Genomic DNA, 11,807 nt, shown 5'->3' with positions numbered 1-11,807 from the left:
CTATGAACTGGGTACAGTCACACCAACTTCACAGGAATGTATGAGAAAGAAGATCAATGAATGGAAAAAGCCCAGCAGTGTTTGGTAACTAGGAAATGCTCCATATAGCAGCCATTGGCATACGGTAACAGTGGGGAGGCTGAGGAAAAACTTTCAGGGCTTTGAATACTAAAGATGAAGTCCTGAACCTCACAGGTCTCAAAGATGGCCTGGTCACATCATCTCTGTACAGACAGAACCTGTGCTCTGAGGTTTATCTTGTCCAGCTCATGTTTAACCATGTACGTTACATATATAGATGAGGATACAATGCCTTTAACCTTGAACAAAAGAATGTACATCTGAGCATCTGAGGTGATTGTCAACAATACATCAGGCACAATATTTGACACCTGCTTTGGAAATAGCAGGAAGTGTGGTAGTGAGGGCGAGGAGAAGGGGGGACAAGAGGAATCACTCAGGAAGAAGCCAGGGCGCTCTAAGATGAAATAATGCAATTAAAATGCAATCCTCTGAAGAGTTCAAATGGAGTCTGTCCCCCACTCCTTATCATGGGATGGATTCTGTCTTTCTTATGTGGAGGGTCAAACTATAGGTCTCATGAATGAAAGTGTGTAGCCTAAGAAAATCATATTCCTTAGCTAATTGGAAGCCTTATTTTGGACTTCCTGCATCACTATTCCTCTGAGCAATAAATAAAGGAATGTTGTTACTTATAACACCTTTGTATGAAGACTCAATTTGAAAAAGAACTGACAAAAAGGAATTGAAGTCCCTTTATGCTCTTGACAGACTGAAGAGCAGTACTAGAAAAACAAGGACTCTTAGTTCTCTCCTCACTTCTTCCCTTGGTGGTGACAGATGGCTTTCCGTTGCTTCATGGGGAAGCGGTGTGGTGTTGGGTTATCCTGGCTAAAGAATCAGAGGATTTAAGCTCTGGTGTTGGCTTTACCATGTAACCCTGGACTATTGAATCAACCTCACTAGGTCACAGTATCCAGTTCAAAAACTAGACTGTTTGATAAAGTCCCTCACCTCTAAAATGGAAAGCTACTGCGGACTTCCAGGTTGAGTCATTGACTATCATGTCTCAGCATGCTTTGCTCCAAGGGGACACCTTCACCTTGTTTCCTTGTGCAGGCAAAATGACAACTCTCAGCACTGGAGTAGTTGAGAGCACGATGCTGGAACCAGATTCCATTTAGCATCTTGGGGTGATATCAAAGAGTCTTCATATGGAAGCAATTACACCCTCAGTGGTGGTGGGAATAGTTAAAATGCAAATATACCATTATTTACTGGGTCTTGGAGGTCATGTCTCGTGTATTTCATTGTGAACTTCTCATTCCATACCTTTCCAATCTCCCCTGCTAATTCTGGGTCCTCAGAAATAATTCTGCCAAGGCAGAAAATTGGCAGTCAAAGAAGTTTCATTGGCCTTTACATCATTTTCTTTCTTAACTTGTAATTTTCCATTGCTCTCTGTTCTTCATTGGCTTCCCATTGCCTATTGCATTACACATGAAGTGTGCACCATTGATCTTGACACATGATATGCACTGACTATCAAGGGCCGCTCCATTAGGTGGACTCTTCCCAGTGATGTGTGGGCCATGTCTATCAACTTAATAATATTATAAATGAACACACTATGGGTATTAAAAATAACTTTTTAAAACCTATGCACAAAGAAAATGTTTTTAGGAGAATTTAAATATAGATTATCTTCATTTTCAGCTGAATCCTTACTAAGAGTTTAGATATATGGTAGGTAAATGGTTTGTGCCCTCAATAGCCTTGAAATGTGGAATTTGGGGGCTTCAAAATATTCATACTAAGAGTAGAATTGCAGGTGGTCTATTGGATCTGTAAAGTGGATTTTAAAGAAATTTATACATCTAAATAATCCCATCAATAATAAATATGTGACTCCCTGAACATAGAGGTGTAGGTTTTTCATCATTCCTGTACATGAATGTGAAAAACTTCAGATATCAAGTGAGTAGCCTTCAGTGAATGTCTAGGCATCCAGGTCTCTCAGTGTAGGCAAACTATCCGGTACAAGTGTGTGGAATTTATGGATACTCAATAACAGCTATTGACTGAAATATGTATGATAATAATCATGTTATAGTGGGAGGGACATCATCTTCATTTTTTGTAAATGTGATTTTTGAGTGCAACCAAAATTCCAATTTGAAACCAACTCTTACTAATTAACTCATAAAATTCTAATAGCATCAAATCAATTATGCAGAGGAAAGTACATGGATGTTGACAAGAAGAAAAAGAAACACTGGATCAGCAGTCAGGGGACCTGGCTCAGTACCCGCCCCATCTGCTGCTCTGAACAAGCTGCTGCTCCCCAAGTCTGTCTCACGAATTACCAAGTGAGAGAACTGCAATCGATGTTTTTTTCTAAGTTTCTTTCTACTTCCAAGGTCTCCAATTTTAAGACTCATTCTTTTTTGGTTGTTGATAGAAGGATTTAAATAGTAGAAAGAAGTGACAAAATTAAGTAATGAGAAGAAAAGTTAGTCACAGATATACATAAAGTGGAGAAACAGTGGAGGGGCAGTTGGCTTGGTGGTTTTAGGGTTAAGATACATCAGTGTGTGCAGTTGAGCAATTCCACGTCCCACCTGGGGACTCTCTGAGTGTCAGTTTTCTCAAATGGAGGTGATGATAGATCTAGCTCACAGGGTTTGTTATGAGAATTAAATGAGATAACGAACAGAGCACACTGAACACAATGCTAGGGGCATAAGATAGCTGAGTTAATTAGGAAGAAGGGAGGTAGGAGAAGAGAATGAAGGAGAGGATATAAAGAGCCAAGAAAATGTGTGATTAAACTTTTCAAAACTTTGCCAAATTGTGCATACAATTCCTGATTAGTCCCTTTGGAATAATTTATTTTTTGGATTAGCCATAGAAGATGAGTTAATCCAGCTAAGTTTTATATTCTGCTTTTTTGGAGCGCCTATTTATTTACCAGGAGGCATGTGACTCAAATTCTTATCAGCCTAAGCCTAACTATATTTTGAAGTCAAATTTGCCTCACAAATATCTTGGGCTTTGGAAAATAAAAAAATAAATCATTTTGAAAAATCATCCAGTCAATGAATCATTTTGGTTCCTAAGTGCCTTATGTACCATTATTGGTATGGAGAGTTATGAATTAACCATGCCCTATTTCCAGGAGCACTAATGCCATCCTATTATACCCTGGCAGGTGCTCCTGCAGGACAGGTCCATTTTGCCTGTGGATTTCCCCTGAGTATTATGACTGTGACAAGCAAGGGGAGAATATATCATGGGCGAATCAGCTAATTGTCCCACTTAAGAAGTTCAAGACACAAACTACCCACACTAACCCAAGAAACAAAGATCTCAATAACTTGTAAAGAGATTGACTCAATAATCAAAAACCTCCCAAAAACAACAACAAAAATTCTGGGACCAGGTGGCTTCACAAGTGAACTTTACCAAATAATCCAAGGAGAGTTAACACCAATCCTGCTCACACTCTTTCAAGAAATTGAAGACGAAGGAACACCAACACATTCTATGAGACCAGTATCACCTTACTATCAGGGCCAGATAACTACATCACAAGAAAAGGAAATTACAGCCATATATCCCTTATGAATATATGTGAAAAAAAATCTTCTACAAAATACAACCAAATCAAATCCAATATCACATTAAAAGAATTATACACCATGATCATGTGGGATTTATCCCAAGTATGCAAGGGTGATTCAGAATAAGAAAATCAATTACTGTAAAACACCACAATAATAGAATGAAGGAAAACAAAACACGTGATCATCACAATTGATGCACAAAAGGTATTTCACAAAATCCAACACTGCTTCATAAGAAAAACACTAGAATAAAAGTAATAGAAGGAAGCGTCTTCACATGATATAGGGCATGTAAGAAAAACCTATAGCTAACATTATACTCAATGGTGAAAGACTGAAAGCTTTCCCTCTAAGACAAAGAACAAGACAATGCCCACTGTCACCACTCCTATTCAACATTTTAATGGACATTCTAGACAATGAAATCAGGCAAGAAAAAGAAATAAAAGACATCCATATTGGAAAGAAAGAAGCAAATCTTTCCCTGTTTACAGATGACATGATCCTATATACAGAAAATTCTGGAAAATTCACAACAAAACTACTAGAGCTAATGAATGAAATCAGCGAAGTGTCAAGTTACAAGATCAACAAGCAGAAATCAATGCTGTTTCTATAGTATTTAACAACCTGAAAAGTAAATCAAGAAAAAAAATTCATTTACAATAGCAACTAAAAGAATCAAATATCTAGGAATAAATCTAACCAAGGATGAAAAGGACTTACACATGGAAAGCTACAAAACATTGCTAAAAGAAATCAAGGAAGACCTAAATAAATGGAGAGACATTCTATATGCATGAATTGGAAGACTAAATATTAAGTTGTCAAAGCAATTTACAGACTCAACTCAATTTCATTAAAAATTCCAATAGCCTTTCTTTCTGAAATGGAAAAGCCAATCATCCTTGAAAGGCAAAATCCACCTTGAAGAAAAGAATGGAGTTGGAAGAGTCAACTTCTTCATTTGAAGACTTATTACAAAGCCACAATAATCAAAACAGTATGGTGCTGGCACAAGGACAGACATACAGACCAATGGAATTGAATTGAGAGTTCAGAAATAAACCTTCACATCTATGGCCAACTGATTTTAGACAAAGGTGCCAAGTCTACTCAATTGGGAAATAATAATCTCTTCAACAACTGGTCCTGGGAATACTGGATATTCATATGCAAGATGTTGACTCCTACCTCACACCATATGCAGAAAGACTGTTCAAAATGGAGCAAAAACCCTAATATAAGAACCAAAGCCATACAGTACTAGAAGGAAACATACGGAAGCATTGCCAGGATATTGTGTTGGACAATAGTTTCTTAGACTTTACACCCAGAGCACAAGCAACAAGATAAAAAATAGACAAATGAGACCTCATCAAACACAATGGACCACCCAGAAGCCGCTGCAAAAACTTATGTCTGCCAAAGCTCACAAGTCCAACATTGTCCCTTGGGGAAGAAGAGCATGTTCTGTGTCTTTTCCACCTCCCAAAGCTCACACTAGTGCACCTCATTAGTAGAATATAGCTGCAACCAGAAACTGAAAGGCAGATGAGTATGGAAGACAAAGTTTCCAGTCTTTTATCTGAAAAGAAACATATAGCACAAGAAATAGGGAGAGGAATAGAATCATGTAGGTTTAAAGCGAGATAATAAAACACTTAGACTGGTATGATGCAAGTGTGAATGTCTATCAGACATCCAGGTGGAAGTGTCAAGTAGGCAGCTGGATACACAAGCCTAGATTTCAGGGAAAAATTGAGGATTGAAATGTAATTTGGTGAACCATCAGGACAGAAATAATTATTAAAGCTATAAAACAGTAGCGTATCAACTAGAACATAAACGTAGTTGGAGAAGGGAAGAGGTCCAAGAACTCAGCTCTATATGCTCTCAGGAAAAGTGAAACATTGGGGCAGTTGGGAAAGGCTTCCAGGATCAAGAGGGTTGAGGTAGGCACAAAGGAATGACTTCAGTATTCCACTCAAGATTGTAACAGTTCTGGGTCAGGAAGACAGGGAGATGCCACAAAGAAGACTGAGAAGATAGGAGAAAAATCAGGAGAGTGTGGTCCTCTAGAAGTGAAAGGGAAGGGAATGATTAGCCATGTCAAAGACTCATAAAGTTTTAATAAGATGAAGAATGAGAACTTTTCGTTGCGTTTAGTCAGATGAAAGTTGTAGGTGACCTTAACCAGAGTTAAGAATTGGGTAAGAGAAGAATGAGCAGTGAGAAATTGAGTGAATTTACACAATTTTTTGAGTAGTTGTGATGTAACATGAAGAAAGCAGAGAAACTGAGTAACAGTTGGAGGTGATAGAGAGTCTAGGGAGGAAATTTTTAAAGGAATGTGATAGTAAAGCATGTTTGTATGCTGATGGGAAATGATGCATGATCATGGAAGTCAACTTGAGAACAGAGCAATTTGATTAGCATCTCATAAGCAAATATAGGAGCTTCTATTCTGCTTCCAGAACTAAACTTGGAGCTGTGATTTTTTTCTGTTTAAGGAAGACACAGTCTTTGACTTCAGCGAGATTACTATCTGGCTCAAGAGACAAAATATACACATTATGCAGATTTGGGGCATAAATTCCAATAAATTATAAGCAGCTCAATATTTTATTTTATAAATTATTTCTCTAAGTATAATTGCTGAAGGCAGTAAATAAAGAATGGATTGTAAAATTATGATGGGGATGATAGAGAAACACTTTTGGGAACATCTTTTGAAACAGATCTTTAAAGAAAGTTAAGGACATGAATTGTTAGAAAAGTGAGTATTCTTTAGGGACAAGAAAGAACAACTTGATGCAACAAGGAATCAGCAAAGCACATTTGAAACATAAAGAGGATTGGGAGGGTGGTAGAGGAGGAGCTACAGCTGGGGGACCTGAGAAACAGACTGAGGTCTTGGGTTTTACCCAACAGGCAATAAGAACATACTTAATAAGGAATGACCACTAGGTTCTTGAATGGGGTGATATAATAAAGTAGTTTTCAATATTTGTGAATCCATGAATAACTTTCTCTAAAGCAGTGTTGTGTTTTTTTTCAGACAAAGGTTGGAAGTTCCTCTGGAGTGATGAAGTGTCCCATGCCAAGACCTTCTGAAGCATCAGCTCAGTATGAGTCCATTCAGTTTGTGCTGTGGCAATTCCCTCAGAACTATTTAGTTCTCATTTGTTTCCATGTTTAGTGAACACACATTTAATTGCAAAGCTGCCATCAATAAAAATTCTTATGGTACCTCATTGCACAAACATCTTTCATGTGTACTAGACAGTTTTAAAAGCTTAACAATTTTGCATATGATTTCTATCAATCTTATTTAAACAAAGACAGCATTGGCCATACTGCCTACTAAAACACACTAAGAAATCACACTCATTTTTGTAGCTACGTAGTGACTATCTATCTCTTCTGGGTTTCCAGAAACAGTTCTGCTCTATATGCTCTTGAGAAAACTGGGAAATTGGAGTAGGGAGATAGTGATTGGGGAATGCTTCTAGGATTGAGGGCTGAAATTGAGACCTGAAATGAGCTCAAAGGAATGATTTGAGTATTCCAGATAGAATCATTGCAATGACCATGTTCTCTAGTGAATACTCACTAGTGTGGTATAGAATCCTTTGATTCCATTTTCCTAGCACTCTAGGAACTCCAAGAGGCTCATGCTCCTGACTCATCAGCTCATTTCATGGTATATGGAAGCATGACCCTAGCTGGGATTGATGGGTACTCGGCACAGTGGTTTAGTGACCCAGCACCGGCTTATAGAAAGGATGGTCTTAAGGCAAGTTGAAGAGCTCAGCGCTCAACCTGTTCTTGCTTTCTGTAAAGTGGCAGAAAATGACTCCTCTACCCTGTGGCCTTTTGTGGGCAAAACAATCATAATTCTCTAGGTTTCTTGGAGGATCAGATTTTCTGGATACTTAGATTTTGGAGGGCTGGCTGGTAGCTGGGCAATCCAGAGAAATACAGACGCAGGTTGGGAAGAGGAGATGAAAAATGCTGTGGGGGTGGGTGGGGAAGTAGGATAATCCTGTTCAGAAAATAAAACCGGGGTTGGGGCGGCTAGAAATCTTATTAAAAAACATTAAAGCAAGCCGTGGTCTTTAAATTCCTAGCACACATTGCTCTGGAGGGGTACTTCTGTTAACTTAAAAGGAAAGGATAGTCCTCTGTAGTGAATGCAGTTCAGATTCTTGTGCATATTCAGCTACTGGGCTCTAATGATGTCTTATTGAGCTTGAGGATTTGTAGGGCGAAATACGCTGAGTCTCTGTATGCAGGGCACTTGCTGCAAGCGAGGTCATGTCTCTACTCAGCTCAGTTTTAGGAATGTTCTGATGTTTCAATTTTATCCCTTTCCCAATGATTTGGAAAATACAGAGTTTTTGATCCAGTTTAATGAAGCCATTAGTGGTTTTGGTGTGTTTAGTTCATTTATTATTGTTCATTATTTGCCTTGTTTGTGGTTTACTGACATGTACTTGCATGGAATCTTTTTTGGTGCTTCATCAATGTGTGATGTCTCTTCCACTTTAGGGTTCTTAGTCCAGCTTATGTTGCTGCTTCCAGCTCTGATCCCACCACCTTCTAGCCAATCAGTTATAGGTTGAGCTTGGCCTCTTCTACATGACAGGGCCCGATGGCCACTGGGTTTTTAACAAATATAACTAAATAAAAGATAAATATTTCCTGGTCTGAAACACAAGCTGGGATACACCTCTCATAGCCTCCTTAGAATTAAAGCCTTGGTTGGTTCTGGCATTCTTTGAAGCCAGGGCTTGGCTTTTCAAGATTGTGTGTGTTTGGCCAGCTTCTTTTGAAGAGGGTTCTAACTAGTGGAGAGTGATGCCTTCTGCTGCTGAGAGGAGCAACTGTTCTGTGCATGTGTGTGATTTCTCTGTAGGTTTCTGAGGCAGATCCCTGCGCCCTGTGGCTGATCAGTGGACTCAGATTCCCAACACCCTCTCATTATAAATCAACAATTAAGCCAAAAAACGTGGGCTCCACTACCCACAGGATAGACTCAGTATACATTTCAGTGTTGAAATAAATTTCCTTGTAGATATAGACCATCACATGGGGTTACTGTGAGGATAGGAGGAATACCTCATCTTACATGACCAGCAGTGTCAGGACGAAAAAGGAGAAAAATGTCTCTGTTGATGGATTTTTTTTCTAGAAGGAGGGAAAAACAACCTTGATTGAGTCAAGTCAGCAGCTGCTAAAAACAAAATGCTGCCACTGTTTTTATCCCAAGGGAAACTGATCCTCAAGGCTCCTCCAGCACACAGGTCCTCTGGTGTAGACTTTGGCACGTGTCTGGAAGGGACTGGAAAAAGCATCAGGAGCAAAGGATCAGCCCCGACTGATTTGGCAAAGAGATGCCTGCAGAGGCCCAGGAGAGGCCAGAGTGTAGATTTTCTTCCTTCCCCTCGGTATTAGTTAGGGTTCTCTAGGGAAACAGAATCAATGAGAGGTATCTATGACTATAAAATTTATAAAAGTGACTCATGCAACTGTGGGTATGCACGAGTCCAAATTCTGTAGGGCAGTCAGCAAACTGTCAACTCCAAGGAAGACGTCCGATGAACTCCTCAGGAAACGCTTCACTGGGCAGCCGGAGAAGAAGTGAAGGTCCTCTATCTGTCTGGCTTTTAAATCTTCAACTGATTGATTGGATTAAATCCAGCCAATTGCATTCTCTCATTGTGGAAGACACGCCCTCTGGTGAGTCATCAGTCACAGCTGCAGCCAACTGACTGATGATTTAATAAACCAGCCTGTTGGTTTATTAACCAGCCTCAAACGTCCTCACAGCAATTGTTAGGCCAGTGCTTGCTTGACCAGACAGCTGGGTACTATCACCTGGCTAAGGTGACACATGAACCCAGCCATCACAGCCTCTGTGCATCCCACTGGCAGCAAGGAACCCTTTCTACAACCTTTGTTTCCTGGTTGATTTTATAGTAGGTTGGAGAAGGTATGAGCTTTGGGGTTAAGCAGACTGCAATTTGAATCCTGGCTTTGCCAATTATCAGCTGAGTGCTTTTTGGACAAATGAATTAACCTCACTGTGCTTCATCTAGTCAAAAGTAAAATGGGTACTATTCCTCATGCTGACTTTTAAGGATTTAATGAGACAATCCATGGGAAATGCTTAGCACATAGTTTGACCTCAAGTAGGGGTCAAACCCAACCCTCAGACCTCAGTCCCCCGGTGATATCAGAGGCAATTTGGGGCACAACCAAAAAATCCTAATTCAAGGTGCAGCAGTATGAATGTAATTAACACCACTGAATTAAATAATTGAATGTGGCTAAAAGGGGAAATTTTAGGTTGTATATGTTACTAGAATAAAAAAAATAGGACTATACAACACAAACAGTGAAACCTAATGTTAGCTATGGACTATAGTTAATAGTACAATTATAATATTCTTTCATCAAGTATAAAAAAGGTACCCCACTTATGCATAGATTAATAGTAGTGAAAGTTGTGTGTGTTGGGGGGTCGTATATGGGAACTCTTTTCTGCATGATTTTTCTGTAAACCTAAAACTTGTCAATATTTTAAAAATTATGCTAAGTGGAAAGAAAAAAAAAACTAGTCACAAAGAAGCACATATTATATGATTCCATTTCTATGAAATATCCAGAACAGACAAATATAGAAATACAGAAAATAAATTAGTGATTGTTAAAACTAGGATAAATGAGAAAATGGAGGGGGGCATGATGGCTAAAAGGTATGAGTTTCTTTTGGGGGAAATGAAAATGGTATCTGCATTATAGCTTAGTAAAGCTGAGATAGAGATAGAGATAAAGAGGGGGATGGAGACGAGATGGAGACAGAGATGGAGACAGAGATACAGAGATAGAGATAGATAGATAGATAGATAGATAGATAGATAGATAGATAGATAGATAGACAGATAGATAGAGGGAAACATCCACATTAAGGATGAGGGAAGGTCTTCTCAGCCACTAGGGGGCACCAGTTTCATGAAAAATAAATAAAGAGCTAAATTTAGAGGGCTCAATCCATGTTCTAGGATGACAACCACATTAAGTTTGGGAATGATTGATACAGAAAGCGCTGACTGTTTCTGTTAGCAAAGGTGGTTATGTTTTCACGTCATTTGAAGAAAGTGCTTTTAAATCTCTCCCTTGTGATTCATCATCCATTATTGTGGACTTAGACTTTTTGAAAAGACACAGCCCCTTTTACTTTCAATCTTCTTGCATCTATGATTATATTCCAGTTCCTGAGAAATGTAGACAATATTCTTAGTGAGGTGAAGAGCAAGAAGAAATATGCTGAAGAAAGAGGGGTTCTTGGCTGTACTTTTAGACATTTTTTGCAAACCACATTTATGTTAGACCTTTCAGTCTGGCATGACATGTTTTCTTAGCCCTTAAAACCTGGCCTGTAAGTGGACACAGTTTATACAAAGTTCTTGAGATATCCAAGCAGCCCTGGGGATTTTGTTATTAGAATTAACCTCTAGCTGCATTTGAAAGTAACTAACTCATTGAAGCCTGAGAAGCAATGGACTTCTAGAACACACAGCAGGTAGAAAAGAGCTGGGGAACAGGGCAAATGTGAATTTACCTGCTTTGTCTAGACACAGACTATGGTCAACGTATAAGAGTTGTTTCCCAGAGGGGAAAAAGTTAAACTCACCAGTGACGGTGGGTAAAGGAGTCTGTGGGCTTTGTTGGGCATCAGTGAAACTTACTGTGAAATGGTCAGACAGTCCTATTTCAGAACCACCTGGGATAGTTGTTAAAATTACAGACTCTGGGCCCTAACTCAGAGCTACTGAATTTGATTCTCTCGATGTACAGCTCAGGAATGTGCAACGAATTCCCAGGTGATTCTATGTTCCAGATATTTAAAAACCTCAGCTCTAGAAGATAATAGTTTACCTCTACTGACATGTTTAAGGATGTCTCTCTGTGACCTTTGTCACAGCAAATCGCCACCTTCTAGAGGAAGGTTGCTATTAAATGTCCAATTCAGGCAAGAACATCCTGCCCAGCAGCAAAGCTCTGACTGACCAGAACGGTTCCCACTGGCACTGTTCCTGTCCTAGAATTGTACACGGTACCCAGCGCAGCCTGCTGGAGTGGATTCCTTTG

This window comes from Choloepus didactylus, chromosome 1 (assembly GCF_015220235.1).
Source record: "Choloepus didactylus isolate mChoDid1 chromosome 1, mChoDid1.pri, whole genome shotgun sequence".
In the NCBI taxonomy this organism is placed as follows: Eukaryota; Metazoa; Chordata; class Mammalia; order Pilosa; family Megalonychidae; genus Choloepus; species Choloepus didactylus.
The sequence above is the reverse complement of the archived record's forward strand: the minus strand, read 5'-3'. Positions refer to the sequence as shown.